At 46.5% G+C, this 15,555-nt stretch overlaps 1 protein-coding gene across 3 annotated transcripts in view; it reads right to left on the minus strand.

The window, feature by feature from the left end:
• The window catches only part of RAPH1 (Ras association (RalGDS/AF-6) and pleckstrin homology domains 1), a 137,458-nt gene extending 124,766 nt beyond the window's left edge, over positions 1-12,692 (minus strand). The window contains exon 1 of one of the 3 annotated variants that reach the window (XM_066576070.1): positions 12,431-12,690. The gene's annotated coding sequence lies outside the window, so the exon portion shown is untranslated. Of the gene's footprint in view, positions 1-12,430 lie in introns of all 3 variants that reach the window. The other 2 variants (XM_066576071.1, XM_066576072.1) reach the window with 2 other exon arrangements.
• Between the last annotated feature and the right edge of the window lie 2,863 nt (positions 12,693-15,555).

Genomic DNA, 15,555 nt, shown 5'->3' on the forward strand with positions numbered 1-15,555 from the left:
ATACCTTTGTACACTGCCACATGAAATGGGAGGAAACATGCCAGACTAAACTGGTTTATAAGGGATATCATTAGCAGGCTGCATGGTGCACTACATGTATCATGTATATGCCTTTTTGTGCAAGTACTAAGCAGCGCCCCCCTCAGTATAAGGAGGGTGTGAATGGCGGTCCATCAGTGCCTTGCCCGTGTGATTGCTGTCTGCATGTTGAGGGATGTGGGGTTTGTACCTCTTCCCCCGTTATTAGTATATCAGTAAGCATATGGTCGCTTTGTGATGTTTTTGGTTTATAATTGACAGTTTAACCCCTTCATGACCACCTGATTTGGTGCCTTAAAGGGGTTGTCTCGCGGCAGCAAGTGGGGTCATACACTTCTGTATGGCCATATTAATGCACTTTGTAATGTACATCGTGCATTAATTATGAGCCATACAGAAGTTATTCACTTACCTGCTCCGCGTCGCCATGGATCCGTCTAAATTCGCTGTCTTCTGGCGTTTTTAGACGCGCTTGCGCAGTCTGGTCTTCTGCCTTGTGAATGGGGCCGCTCGTGCCGGAGAGCTGGTCCCGCGTCATCGTAGCTCCGCCCCGTCACGTGTGCCGATTCCAGCCAATCAGGAGGCTGGAATCGGCAATGGACCGCACAGAGCCCATGGTGCACCATGGGAGAAGACCCGCGGTGCATCGTGGGTGAAGATCCCGGCGGCCATCTTGGAGAAGGAATAAAGAAGTCGTCGCAGAGCGGGGATTCGGGTAAGTAATATATCTTTTTTTTTTTTTTTAACCCATCCTTTGTGTTTGTCTCGCGCCGAACAGGGGGCCTATTGGAAAAAAAAAAAAACCCGTTTCGGCGCGAGACAACCCCTTTAAGGACTAAGCGACTATTCATTGTTACATTGCAAGAGCCAAAACCTGTCGCTGTAGCTATTCAAGGGCTTATTTTGTTTGGGATGAGTTGTATATGTTAAATGGGTTTTGTACATTATTACTTTTACATAGTTTTGGGCTCCTCATGCACAAACTATATAAAAGAAATATACCCCCCGTCCCACCATATCGGTGGTCTGGCATCATGGCATCTGACGGGTGGCATCCTATAAATTTTGTCACGTAGGCTTCTAAGTAGCAGCTCTGAGGCAGGCATATGAGAGGTCATGGATGACGTCCCTGCCGACCTCCTGTTGGCTGCATGGGTGAACAACCCCCATCACCGTTGCAGCCAGCCTCACGGGTCACATTCCTGGCAGGCTATAGACTGCTGTTGGCCATCAAAAATGAACGTTAACAGGTTTTCCTTTAACTTCTTCAAGCGATGAATGGCCAAAATGAGTGATTTCAGTGGGACAATGCCTTGCGTGTATGGCCAGCATAAGGCCGCGCTCACACGAACGGGTCGGATGCCACATGCAGAAGACCTGCGATCATTTGCGGAAAGTAATTGTGAAAGATCGCGAATGTGAGAGTTTTTCCGCACGGATATACACTACGCACAGCGTATCATCCGCGTGTAAGAAAGCCCTCTCTCCTCCAGCTGGCAAACGTTTCCACCGCTCACCTGCAATGTTAATGGTGTACAGGCGACAGAACACTCGAATCCGCACAAGAATACAGCATGCTTTTATTTTTATTCCGCTAGCGGAAACCGCAATTCCTATCTACACATCTGAGCGAAGTTCTGAAAGTTCATGCCTTTCAATGGACGCACATTAGCGCGTATCGCGGGTGCCGATCGTAAAATATGCAAATCAAATACAATTTTCTAAAAACCACGTGGTGAAAAGTGTGGAAATGCATCAGAGCAGAGATAAGGGAATGAAGCGGCATTCCTGCCACACCTTATCTTAGTCAGTTGCACTATGGCCTGGAAGTCCGATGACAGGGAGCAGCAGCTGAAGGACATCACAGCACTGCCGGCTAACGATCCGGCCAGATGCCAGCTGGTAGCGGTTGGCTTGTGACTTTCCGGTCACTTTGATAACGGATCCCCCAATAACGTACAGTTCCATCTCACACAATAGGTCTATTCACAGCTGGCACTTCCATTAGTTGCTGCAGAACAAGCAGTCAGCACAATAGTGCAATCAATGATCCAAACAAAACATGAACACATTGTGGGACTAGATTTAAAAAGTCTATGGCATCCCACAGCGGCATACAACACCGATCTCTGAGCAATATATATATATATATATCCCGAGACTCTGGAAGGTAGCGATAAACTACATTCCAAAGTTCTGAGAATATACAGCACTTTATAATTCCAACTAGGTACCTTTACACGGAGTAACCACCGTTCAGGGGCTCAGGGAAGGTAATAGAAGCATCGGGGGCTTTTACACAGTGAGGACCGTTCAGAAAGATACTTTTAGACACAATTATTTAACAAAAAGCCCAAAACAAGCGAAAGTGAATGATAGACCAAAGATTAATGTGAGCCAATGACTGAACGGTGAACGAACATGGATCGCTATCTCTCTCCCCCACCCGTTCCCCCCCTCAACCCACCGCTCACCCCCGCCTCCCTAGCCGAGCATGCTCGCTCATCTCTAATAGTAAACGTTCAGTCGTTCTCATTTGCAGCAAATCTGAAAGACTGAGCGATGAGAGCCAACAAGCTGGCGGTGACGTCGCTCGCGGGTTCAAATGAGAATCGACTCGTCTAAAGTCGCCGCAGTTATTTGCAGACATGACGTTCGTGGGGCAGATCCCCGTGCTAATTTTTAAGCAAGTTGTTTAAATATGAGTGAGTGTGACTTTACACTCGACGGCTTTTGATCAACCTGCAACTATTTTTTAGGCGAGCTGAAATTAAACAACCAGCAACTCATGATTGAATCATCGCTCGTCACGGTTGGTGGCCGTGTTTACATGGAAGGACTGTCATTTGCATTCAATCTTTCAAGCGATTATTCGTCTTCAATGTTAAGTCACCCCGATACAAATTGTGTTACAATCCTGTCCCAGAAAATAGATACTAGAAAAAGGGGTGTAGCAGGTAGCGGTAAGGACTTTAGGCGGCTTTCACACCAGTGCTGAGGATTCCGCTTTCCTGCTCCGTTCGGGGAGCAGAAAAGGGGAATCCCTGCGGCTCAACGGTTCCATCTCTAGATGGAGCTGAATAGCACCAGGTGGACCCCATTGACTATAATGGCGTCCACCCGCTTTCCGAACAGCTGCCCAGTTTTGGGTCAGAAGAAAAAGCTCTGCATGCAATACTTGCAGCCGCATCTGCGATGGAACCTTCGGCCAGCAGTTGCAATGCAGATGTGAAACCACCCTTAGATATTTCCATGCAATATGCTCCAGGAAGAATCATATATAAAGTATAGATGTAGAGTCTGTTGATATATGCCCCCTAACATGCACACGATATATATGTAGTACACAGATAAAACACTCTATGGTTGTGTATATGTCCACCGCTCTTGGCTCCACCAACTGAACTGGCCCTATGCAAGGTTTTAGATGACTGAAAACACCAATGTAGACCACATTCTGCCAACTTTTGGTACCTTGTCGTGACACTAACAATCCTGACAGAAGATGTCTGAAGGAAGATATTTGCTGAAGAGGTGATCTGCCGAGGGTCTTTGTTTTTACCAGTCATGCGAGTGCTGTAGCCAAAAAAATAGTCCTTGCCAAACAACAGAGGTGCGTCCCAGCAATGGAAGCCCAGACTAGCTGACAGGCCACAGCAGAGATTGAGCAGCGATTTTCCTCTTTAACGAATGACCTGAATAATCCACTGCAACAGAGATTGCCACCGATAGTCTCCCCATGTACGGACAGCCATTGACTGAACAGAGCGAGAAATCGCTCATTAGTCGCTCAATGAAACAACAAACAAGCGACTTCTTGCTCAGTTCAATCTTTGAATGACTGCCTGCTCCATATGACTGAAGGCGGGCGTTCGGAGAAGCTCCATGGCGCGCTCCTCCATTCACTGAACGACTATCGCTCCAGGAGTGATAGTCATTGGGACATTGGAGGGCGCCAAACAGTCGTCCAGTATGAAGGTACCTTTAGGCCGCATTTACATAGGTGAGCGTAGTATAGATCTGAGAAACCAGGACTAATATCACACTTGCAAACCTGTCATTTTTCCTGCGAGTGAGATGCATTTTGCAAGAAAAACACATCGCTGCACATGCGATTTTCAAACGCATTAAAATGACATATTTCAATAGTAAAAATAAAAAAATCGCATTAGTCTCGTATGGGAAAAAAAAAAAAAACATTTACATGCGAGCAACATTTTCTTTTTTTTTTTGCATCCCATAGGAACTAATAGGCGATTCCTGAACAAAAACACTTAAAAAAAAAAAAAAAACTGTACATGCTGCGATTTTTTTTATCTTATAAGTAGGATACGCTGCAGTGCAGGGAAAAGAAATCTTGGCATGCTCTACCTTTTCGCCCATTGATTTCAATGGGACCTTGAATGCATCGCATGGCTCTCGGATGCTGTGCCGTGTGCATGCAAGGTTTCCCATTGAAATTGATGCAAAATACTTCCGATCCTCTATCGTGCGAGTGGATCGGAATTTCACAGACAAAGGCATTTTTGCCTGAAAATCGCCTTGCAGCGCCAGCTAAAACGCGGATTGCCAAGTGTGATAGCGGGCCGAGTTTCTCCTATTATTATCCAAGACAAACTTCCCAGTTCGGACAGGAACAAAAAGTAATTCAGACAAAGTTTGCCAGAAATCCCTAATGTGCAGTCAGCTTGTAAGTAACAAATAAGCTGTGGAAGTTTTAGTATGTGGAACCCGAGGTATAATTATCCGTTAGCACGCATGAAATCAGACGTGTGAAACGCACGAATTCAGACAAATTCCAAAATCTACTCATCCAGAGAATAAAATGAAAACAGACTCATCCAGGAACGAATGATTTCACAATTTGGCTGCTATGCAAACTGGTCACAGATCGTCCCGCTGACTCTCCCACTGAGAGTTTAATTTCACTACTGCTGCCTGGCCAAAAGGTAGTGTAATGACTTGTTAATTTTCAATAAACATATCATTTGCCTTTTTTTCCACCGCTTGCAGCACCTCTCCGGCCGTTCCTCCCAAGTAGCGTTCATCTGGAGAGAAGCGCAAATTAGGGGCCGTCATATAAACATATCCCAATATCAGATCTGTGAAACGGAGCAAATATAAAGACTTGTCCGCTGACCATTCAAGAAATTAATTATCAGAAAAATACTAAAATGAAAGTTAAAAAAAAAAACCCTACATATTACGGGATATACACTTAATAAAAAATAAATAAAAAATAGGAAAAAAAAAAATGTCCCCTAAATATTTATAAAAATGAAGACAGTAGAAAAACGTATTTTTAGAGATGTCCCCTATTTTAATATTTGTTTTCTCGGCTTGTGGGGTGACCACCTTCAGGCTTTTTTTTTTTACACTGCATGATTCTCATTTGCATAAGCGACTGAGCTGGTGACGTCATCAGCCCGTCCGCGACCGTGCAGCCTGTTTAGACGTTGACTCGTGCAGCGCTCACATTCCCTATGTGAAACACTCAACGGGAAGGGTATACACGGAACGACAAATGAACGAGCCAACGCTGATTTTTCAGTCCTACAGAAAACTGAACTACGAATGAGAAGCGTACGTTTCTTGCTCATCAGTCAGTCATTCGCTCGCATGTAGACGCAACGAAGATCGTTTAAATGCTAATTGTTCAGTTTGAAAGCATCCTTTGGCCGCTTTTACGCGGTCGAGAAAATTGCGCAAGATTTGTGCATTGCGAGACATATAAACCCCATTCTTCTGAATGGAGTCATATATACGTCGCACGCTCCATCTTTGCGTGTTCTTCGGAGATTAACACCATTGATTTCAATGGGAGCTTGAATGCATTGCATGGCTGCCACATGCTGTGCCATGCGAGGTTTCCCATTGAAATCAATTCCGATCCTCTATCACAGGTGAAACTCGCACAAGGGGTTCGGAACTTCACAGATGTCAGGCGGTTTCACATCTGTGGGATAATTGCACCTTCGTGAGCACGATATCAGACCACGTTTCACGTCCGATATCGCGCTCGCCCGTGTGTGTGTAACCTTAGATTGTAAGCTCTTCTAGCCGGGGACTGCCTCCCTTTGTCTCTCAGTTGACTGCAGTGTACATTTACCTTATGTGCCAGGAAAGCCCCCACTTACATTAAGGCCAAATTTGCCTGCGTTCAGTTGGTTTTCATCAGGATTTATGTTTTTTGGAATAGCGCAGAGATCTGCAGTTAAAAAGGTGTGACATACTTTTTATTAATGGCAGCCTATGGATGTTGGCATCCGTTAACGGGGTTGTCCGGTTACAGGACAACATTCCCCCTATAGCGTCCACTGCGAAACAAAAAGAGCAGTAACTTACTCATCTTCTGCCGCCACAACCCAGCGCGGCCAGGAGTTTGGAATGGTGACGCTGCAGCGGTCAGGTGACATCATCTGCCCCAACAAACACGGGGACCGCGACGCTGGATCATGGCGGCAGAGGACAGGTGAGTACAGTCCTTGTTATTTTAGCACAGTGGGCACTGTAGGGGGAATTTCATCCATAACTGGACAATCCCTTGAAACATACACCCGAAGGCTTCCATCATAAATCCTCCCGACAGTAACCTCGGATGTACACAAATACGCCAATATGAAGAGAGGCTAATTTGTTCCTTACTTCCTAAATTGGAGCGCACTGTGGAATATGTTGGCGCTGCGTAGATTATGATTAATTCAATCCATTATACTTGTCACCCAGCTTTCCCCAAACCCTGAACTACATCTAAATGATTTCAATGGGTTTGTTCACATTCCCATATTTTGCACGTGCATTTCGGTTACTCAAAAAAAAAAGAAAAAAAAATTGAGCATGCTCTACCTTTTTGTGCACCAAAGGTCCCCATAGAAGCCAATGGGGATTGCACAAATGCACGCAGTAATGCGCAATACCCCTTGTTCGTTTTATAGCGGAATTACTCATCTCAAACTCATTAGACGAATTGGCCATTTCAATCGGAGCGTCTTTGTTTGCTGCGTGCGGGCGGAGAAAGTACAGTAAAATACGTCAATACGCGTGCAATAAAGTCTTGTTTAGAGCGTAAAAAAGTTGCGCCGATGCGCGGGCAAATGCACATACGCTCGTGTGACGCCGGCCTTAGATAAAAGCATGAAACCACAGCTGAACCAAGTGATCTTAGACCTATAAAAGTTCGCTTTGGTTGGCAATTAGCAGCACTTACATCATCACATTGGAGGGTCTCAGAGGTGACAAGGACCCTGGAGAAGGAGGGTAAAGAGCAATGATGTGTCCTAGATGTATTCTGCACTCCAAGATGGACATTTTGAGGCCAGATGCATTTCTGAAGTTGCCAGCAATGTCTTGGCGTCTGCGGCCCAGAGCAGTCGTCGACGTGTGAGATGAACGGATACATGTTGCCATTAAATTTAGTTGCGAATTTCAGATGCTATATGGAGAACAAAGCCCTTACAGAAAGACATCAAAGAGCGCAGCCAGGAAGTACTAGAGAGTGGCCATACAAAAGATGAGCTTATTAGCATTCTCTGTAGAGAACACAACTTACAAACTGGAGGCCCAAACAAGGGCCCATTACTACTTCAGGAGGCGCCCTCCTCCGAACGGATACTAAGCTGAAAATACTATAATCGTGTTAAGTCAAAGTCATAAAAAACTACCACAATAGGAAGCTTTCATAGAGACATAATCTAATTCTGCACACTGCATTAAGGGCTCACCCATTCAAAGCAAGAAGAAACCGTCAATGACTGCCTTCTCTATTGTGTCTGCGCATCACCAGTCCGCAATACGCGTTTATTACATGCGCTCCACATGGAGATATACCAACCACCAACATGGCCTCAATTATTCAGTGTTGAGTAGTTTATCACCTCCACCCCCCCACCAAATCATTGCAAGGCTTTCTGTATAGAGGGTTGATGAAGAAATAAGCTGGAACTTTACGACTTGTTCATTTTCTTTTATTGGCGATATAAAAAAATAAAAAAAAAATCATACTTAGAACGCGATATTGAAATTAAAAGTATATTGTCCTCATTGGAAGCACTTAATTTAGGCGGAGTATACGGGTAAACCTACCAGCAATTTTAAAACTCCCCATAGCTGCCCTGCAGACACTTCAGGATGCCGACTAGCGGCTGTTTATGGCAGCCTGTAGTCTGTGAACAGAGTCCAGACGTAAGACAACTCATATCTGCTGCTGGATCTGAAAACCATGGGGAATGTTAAATTCCGCAACCAAAACGTTATCAGAAAGTTGCTGTGAAAAGCACCATCAATAATAACATATTACAGGGGCGGTCCAATTACCTTTTTAACCCCCCCCCCCCCCCTTCCCATAAAGTACATGTCATACAGGTACTTATCGTGGCACCGGAGTGCTGCTTTAGCACCTGGTATGCAACCCGTGACATCACGGGACTACTAGGTTTGCAAGATGTCCAGCTGCAGGGCTCCTATTGGCTGCAGCAATCATGTGGATGCCACCAATGATTTTTATATCAGCAAGACCCTTTGATTAAAAAAAAAAGAGTTTTTGGCAAATAACTAACAATTTTACAGTTGCTCAAAAGTGCACCTTTCTTTTAACAACTAATATAAGTACTGGTAGCCACATAGTCAAGGTAGTACGAACCATCATTATAGACATGTATATAGTTGCCGGCATCATGGTATAGGCAGAAGCTGAACGCCAGCGGTAAGGGAAGCCTCTTCACTTTATAAAGGGGTTGTTTTGATGACTTTTCCAATAATGTATGTCCACGCTAGACACGAACATCAAAGGGGTTGTCCAGCTCTGAAGATTGATGCTCATCCTCAGGTTGAGCCAGAAGCAGACGGCTTCATACACTTAGCAGTGGTAGCACAGTTGCGATTCACGTCAATAAGAGCAGTGGCTGCATACTGCGGAGTGCACAGAGACATCTACTTCCAGATCCGGACACAGCGACCTGGCGAAGAGAGGATCGATGGAGGTTCTGGGCAGCATTCTGAATGGTTGCTTAGGGCAAAAAAGGCAGTTTTCTTTTCACCAATTGTCATAGATCTGCTCCATTAATTGCAGGGCACAAAATGTTGTCAGAGTACTGGTCATGTGACCTGGAGGCTGGAAGAAAAGTGCAGAATACGCAGCCTGGAGGGAACGAGCTACAGAACTGGAGTTTCCAGAGCAAATGTCAGTGATAATGTGGTAGATTTCCCCAAAATAAAAAAAAAAGGAAAGAAAAAACAGGTGCTTCTTAACATGAAAAGTACACCAATGTTTTACCATGTTGCACCGTTTATCCTTCACTCTATGATTTAAAGGGATGCTCTGGGCAAAAAAAAAAAAACATACATTGTGTCATACCGAGTCCAGGGCCTGAGAAGGTACATGACACGCGTGTCTTTTTGGGGTTTTGAGCCCCCATGTCCAGGTTCTCAGGAACGGCACTTGACGGTATGACAGTGTCCCTCCAAGCTTATGGAAGTAACTTGGGTTTTGCTCACATACTGGTTTTGTGTAAACCGATACAACCAATATGGCTGCCAATTTGGCAATCATGGACGTATTAACTCCAGGCTGCCGAAAACCCTAGTTATACAGTGAAATAGGGGTGAGCAGATTCCCTCTCGTACAAGCTACAACAGCCACCCTTTAAACACATGGAAGAGCACAACTGAAGGGGAGTAATGATTTTTTGGGTGAAAATCTCTTTAGGCAGCTTAGAAAATGCGCCTATTTTGGCCTATAAGCTATTATTCTATTCAGCCCTGTAATAACTATTTATGTGTCGTCAATTATTACAACCCTAGTAGATACAATATCCTATTGCACCACCAGAAAAAAAAAAATATATATATGTACACAGAAAATGAGTTAAGCTAATGCTATACCTACAGATGAATTGCGCAATTCAACATTACACAAGAAGCCTGCATGAGCCACATAGCACGCTGGAGACGATTAATAATTGAGGGCTGGGGTAGATTGATTGAATCCAGAAGATAAGATTCAGAGACCAGTTGCTTCTCATCTGTCCCGAAGCCCCGCAGGATCCTGCATCTGACCTCCGGTGGTCTCAAGCAGCCTGGATTACAACATCTGTATTACCAGGTCATATCCGAGGATTTCCCAACTTTAGTCTGATAAGAAAAGTTTACGTTTTTAATACTTTAAAACCTGCGATAATAGAGGACTCCTAGTACAACCTCCATCTCCCACTAAGAGGAGTCCTGGAACAGACTGAGGTTTACTCAGATCCCGCATGTTCCAACAAGTAAAACGCTTAAATAAAATGCTAACTGCTGAATCACAGAACTGAAGCCTGTGTGCATCTTTAATTGGTTTGTTTCCTTAGGGTATACTAAGTGGAATTTATATAGGTCCACAAACGGTTCTCTGATGCGTGCCCTGGGGGGCTGGTGGGAAGGATCAAATTGAATTGCAAGACTTCCCTAAGAGACAAGGCTATGGCCATTAGTGTAATCAGTCCGGCCTCTAGCTCGCTGCCCCCGGGGCGAGACATCATACAGGGCCGGCATTTACATAGACAAATCAAGGAAGGCATACATAGAATATGGCAGCTGAAAGCCGGATGGATTTCTTCATGGGAAAATCCAGAAACCGTTCAGCGCTATAGAATACGGCATAAACACCCTATAGGTTACTAACCACTCGGACGTCAATGGAAGACGACCCAAGAAGTTAGGAAACGACAGCCAATTTCTAAGTGCATTGGCTCCTGGTATGGCTTCAGCATTGCTTGCTTACATACATATATCCAATCACAGCAATGGCAGCCATAGATGTGGTCACATGATCGCTCATATGGGACAACAAACCTTAAAAGGGGTTTACCAAAAGTTCAAGTTATCCCCCATCCTGTGGATAACTTGCTGATTGGTGGGGGTCTCATCGCTAAGACCCCTGCTGATCTCAAGAACAGAGGTGCCGCATCCCCCATCAGCCTTTTTGCAGGGTTACTACACACTAGCGCTTCATTCACTTTCCATGGGACGAAGATAGCCAAGCTCAGCTATTTACGCCAGCCCCACCGAGGTGAATGGAGCGCTGACCGTGCCTGCTCGGCTTCCTTTCATGAAGTCACTGCGTGGCGAGAAGTGATCCCCAGAGCATCAGGAGAGGAGGACATGAGAGTCCCGCTCTGAAGATCAGCGGCGGTATCAGCAGAAACGGTCAGCAAGTTACCTCCGAGTTAGGGGCTAGCTTGAAATATTCGTACGACCTCCTTTAAAAGGGGTTTTGCCACTAAATATGTTTTGCACCTATCCACAAGATAGGTAATGAATGTATGATCACCAGTGGGGGGACCGCTAGGACCCCTGCGAGAAAGAGAAAAGCGCACCCCAAGTAATCTTAAAGCAATCCTCCAGTCCTGGACTAAAAAATGGTCGAACCGCTTCCTTGACTACCCGATGCATCGTTAGTCTAAGGGTACTCGCTCACCGAATGGAGGCGAAGCGCAGCGGAGATCTCGTCCGCCGCCTCCATTCACAATAAACAAGCCGATTGTCACTTGGCTTTCAGGCAAGCTAAAACCCATGGGCCTCCGACAAGTAAGCGATTCTCCCTCGCCCCGCCGGGTCCTGTAGTCACCCGGAGTGACGGGCACCAGTAATCACTCTTTTGGGCAACCACTCAGTGTGAGTCTCCGGCACCCTACGAGGCTACTTTGATTGGCCAATGCCGAGCAGCGGCAACACGTAGCGTCTTAGACTACCGGTGCATACAATGTGCATTAGGTAGGCAGAGAAGCGGCGCGGCCATCTTCATTCGTCCAGGACGGACCAATTGCTCGCTTTAACGAACGGAGTGGCGGTCCGCATGTGATCCAAGCTCCATTGATGGCGATCTCCCTCACCCCACAGACGTGAATATAGTAGTGATCACACACATGCGTCGCCACGCTCTTCAATAAGACGCCTCAAGGTGCGCCATTCACAGGATCCCTCACACTGCCAGCGGTTATAGCCATTCTCATATTCTGCGCCATCTACCGCCTCTGTGGGTAGTGCCCTCGCCCAGTTGATGGTAATTATACTTTTTTGTTGCATGTTATATACATATAGCGTTCTGGATATAATGGCGCTGTAAGATAAATACTACTATTGTCCGGCCGTACAGCGGCGCCCGGGTGACGGCCATAAGTTGAGGCACTATGCAGCCATCCATATAGCACCAGTGCCCCCAGGTGCCATGCCGGAGCCCTGGCAGCATGTGATGTGCCCACCAATGCCCACGGCTCCTCGCCCATCACACAGGCACGATGCCTGGAATGACATCATGGCCAGCACATATAACATGTAGTCCATGTGCCCCCTCCCCACAGCCCAGCATGCCTCCCAGGCCCCCCGGCACGGTGCGGCTCCTGCCCGCCGCTCTCACCTCAGCTCCGGTGTCTTGTCCGCCGCAGCGCCCTCCTGACGTGTTCCCAGCGCGGCTCCCGCACCCCCGGCGGCCTCTATGCTTCCCTCTGCTCCCGGCTGGAGAGTGACGGCGGCGCCGGCGAGGAGGGGGAGGGAGGAGGATGGGAGGAGGAGAGGGTGGAGATGGAAGGCCCGTCCTCCATGCGGGGGAGCGGCCGTGTCCTGAGTGCTGCCGCGGCCTGTGTGCCGTCCGCCCGGGCTCCTCAGCGCACAATGCTCCTCAGTAGGGTCCCGGCCTGTCCCTGCCTTCCTGACGGGAACCTCCCCGGCTGGGTGTGACTGGCTCCATCCTCGCTCCCTCTCCCACCTCAGTCCTCCCCTCCCTGGCACTGGCTGCTCGTCCTCCTCGCCATCACCGCCGCTCTGCTGCTGCAACAATTTTTGTCAAAAAATTAAAAATAATATCAGAATTTCTTGTTTTATTAGAATCCTGAGGTGAAGCGAATGTCCAGGAGGCGAGCGGCACGTCGGCGCCCCCAGAGAGCCAGACACGGGGGACGCGGTACGCAGAATTACTGCCAGACATTACCGTGCTCTTTCAGTGAAAACATATAATTATGAAAAATAGTTTAAAAAAAATAAAAGGCGACTTGTTACTGTGGTAGATATTTCGGAATTGTTTGGACTTTTTGCCATTTGCAGGGAAAAACTTGTGTAAGATGCGTTCACGGCAAATCGGCATGGATTTTGGTGCGAATCTGCGGCAGATTTCCTTTTTCCGTTGAGTTCAAATGGAAGCAGGGACGTCGTTGCAGTCACATCAAAAGCTGCAGCCAATCAGCAACGTAGGAACACACCCTACGGCTTGATTTGGATTGCGGAGCCCGCGATCGTCACCTGCACGGACGATCCTAGGTATTCCACCTCCATTAACAAGAATAGAGCATTCGCATGTCTACTCATATGAGCGGACAGCGATTTCCGCTCGTGGAAATTAAATTGTGGCATGCTCTATTCTTGTGCGGATTCCGCACGGACGGCTTGCATTGAAGTCAATGGAAGGCATTCGACCCGCGGCCTATCTGCCATTGACATCGCAGATAGGTCACAGGTACCCGCATCATTGCCTAGCGCCGTCACGGGGAAAACAAAGATTTAGAAAAAAAATCTGTACTGCGCCTGTCCAATGGCGAGCGGCCGGGTCCATCTGTAATACAGATTTAAACATTTCCGTGCAAACGACAGCTGCAGTCGGAGCCGGATTCTACTGCGGGCTCCCGCATGCGTAATACGACCCGTCCGTGTGACACAGTCTTAGGCCGCTTTCACGCGGCTGAGAAAATCGCGTGAGATTTGTGCGTTGCGAGATATGAATATGTGCCCCATTCTTTTGAATGTTGTCATACACATGAGCGATTTTTTTTCCCGCTTCGCGTTGCAGGAACAGATCATGGCCAGTTCTATCTTTGGGCGTTCCCTCACATCGCCCATTCTTTTCAATGGGGTCAGCAAAACATCGCACAGCTACCTGCGGATTTTGATGCGGAATTACCAAAATTGTCATGTTGCGTAATATTCCGCAGGAGGGCATATATTGCAATGCTGTTGCAGAACATTCCGTCCCGCGTGCTTGGCATACGTAATAAAATACAATATTTATAAAACAACTTTTATGGAAATCATTTACTTTGGTGGTGAGAAAAGGATGGAGTCCTCTGTGATGGAAGCCTATATTAGGCTAATTTCACACGGGCTAGCCGATTTTTATTTCTTTTTAAGCCTCGATAGCCAACTTGAACATGATCTGATCGCTCGTATAATACACTACTATACTTCTGTATTGCAGCATATTATATGTAAATGGCCCATTAAGAATCAGTAATTGAAATGCGTGAGTGAAGGGACACGGGAGCAGCGGCAATCAGAAGGAGAGGAGATGTGTTGCTGGCAGTGAGCGAGATAAGAGAGGAAGGGGCACGGGTGACAATACTCAATTCATGGTGAAATAACAAATTTGTGCGCAAATGCCAAAATGGTGCAGATTTGCAACTACGGAATTCAATTTGGCTTTGCTGCAGAAAAAATGGGACCGACTTTCTGAAGCAGATCAGCCCTGTATAAACGTACTCTAAGGCCGGCTTCACACAGACGTATATGCGCACGAATTTGAGCGTGCAAAATATCTGCACTTAATACGCAGTGAATAGAGCCCATTGATTTCAATAGGTTTGTTCACATGCACATATTTTGCATACACATCTCAGCCGCAGAAAAAAGATAGAACATGTTCTATTTTCCTGTGTTTTTGCGCACCAAAGATCCCTATAGAAGTCAATGGGGGTGCGCAATATGTAAGGAGATTCGTGAAATACTGCATAATTGCGCTGGAAAAAGAACACATCTGGAACTAATTAGCCATTTCAATCAGTGCTTTTGGCTGCTGCTCACAAATGAAGTAAAATACGCCAATATGCGCTCAGTAAAGCCTCATTTGTAGTGCAAAAACGTTGGGTTAAGGTGTGCACAATTGCGCTATGTCTGTTAGAAGCCAATCAAATTAAGCAATGAAAATTCCTATTGAATGACTGCAAGCAGGGAGTTTGAAAAGTGTGTGGAATTGAAACAAAGTATCTGAAACATGTTATTACAAAGAAGAACCTTCAGTTATTGATACAGTAATATCCCTGTACAGTTTAGGGCTAATGCCCATGAATGGATTATCGCTGCAGAATTTGCAGTCAGACACCTGCCGTCTGTACATAGACATACTGTGGTAAATGATTCTCCCCTGCCCACGATCAGGAATCAACTGCGATTTTCCACTTGCGGGGGAGAATAGCAGCATGCTCTATTCTGTACAGAAAATCACGCGGAGGACTTCCATTACACTTAATGGAAGCCGTCCATCCCGCGATACTTCTGATGTGAGAAACTGTTTCACTGCCCAGCGCTGGCGCGTCCGGGCAGGAAACTCGTGGCGGATCCGGACAGGTGAGTATGGGGTCTCTGGGGGGCGCCGGGTCTGATTCCGCTGCCATATTTCGCAGGCAGAATCCAATCTGGCTGTGGGCATGAGGCCTTAGGTTCAATTATGGCAGCTGGCACATAGCAGAGCGGGGAGACGCCCGAAGCAGGTGAGCCGCA

This window comes from Eleutherodactylus coqui, chromosome 8, assembly GCF_035609145.1.
Source record: "Eleutherodactylus coqui strain aEleCoq1 chromosome 8, aEleCoq1.hap1, whole genome shotgun sequence".
Classification (NCBI taxonomy): Eukaryota; Metazoa; Chordata; class Amphibia; order Anura; family Eleutherodactylidae; genus Eleutherodactylus; species Eleutherodactylus coqui.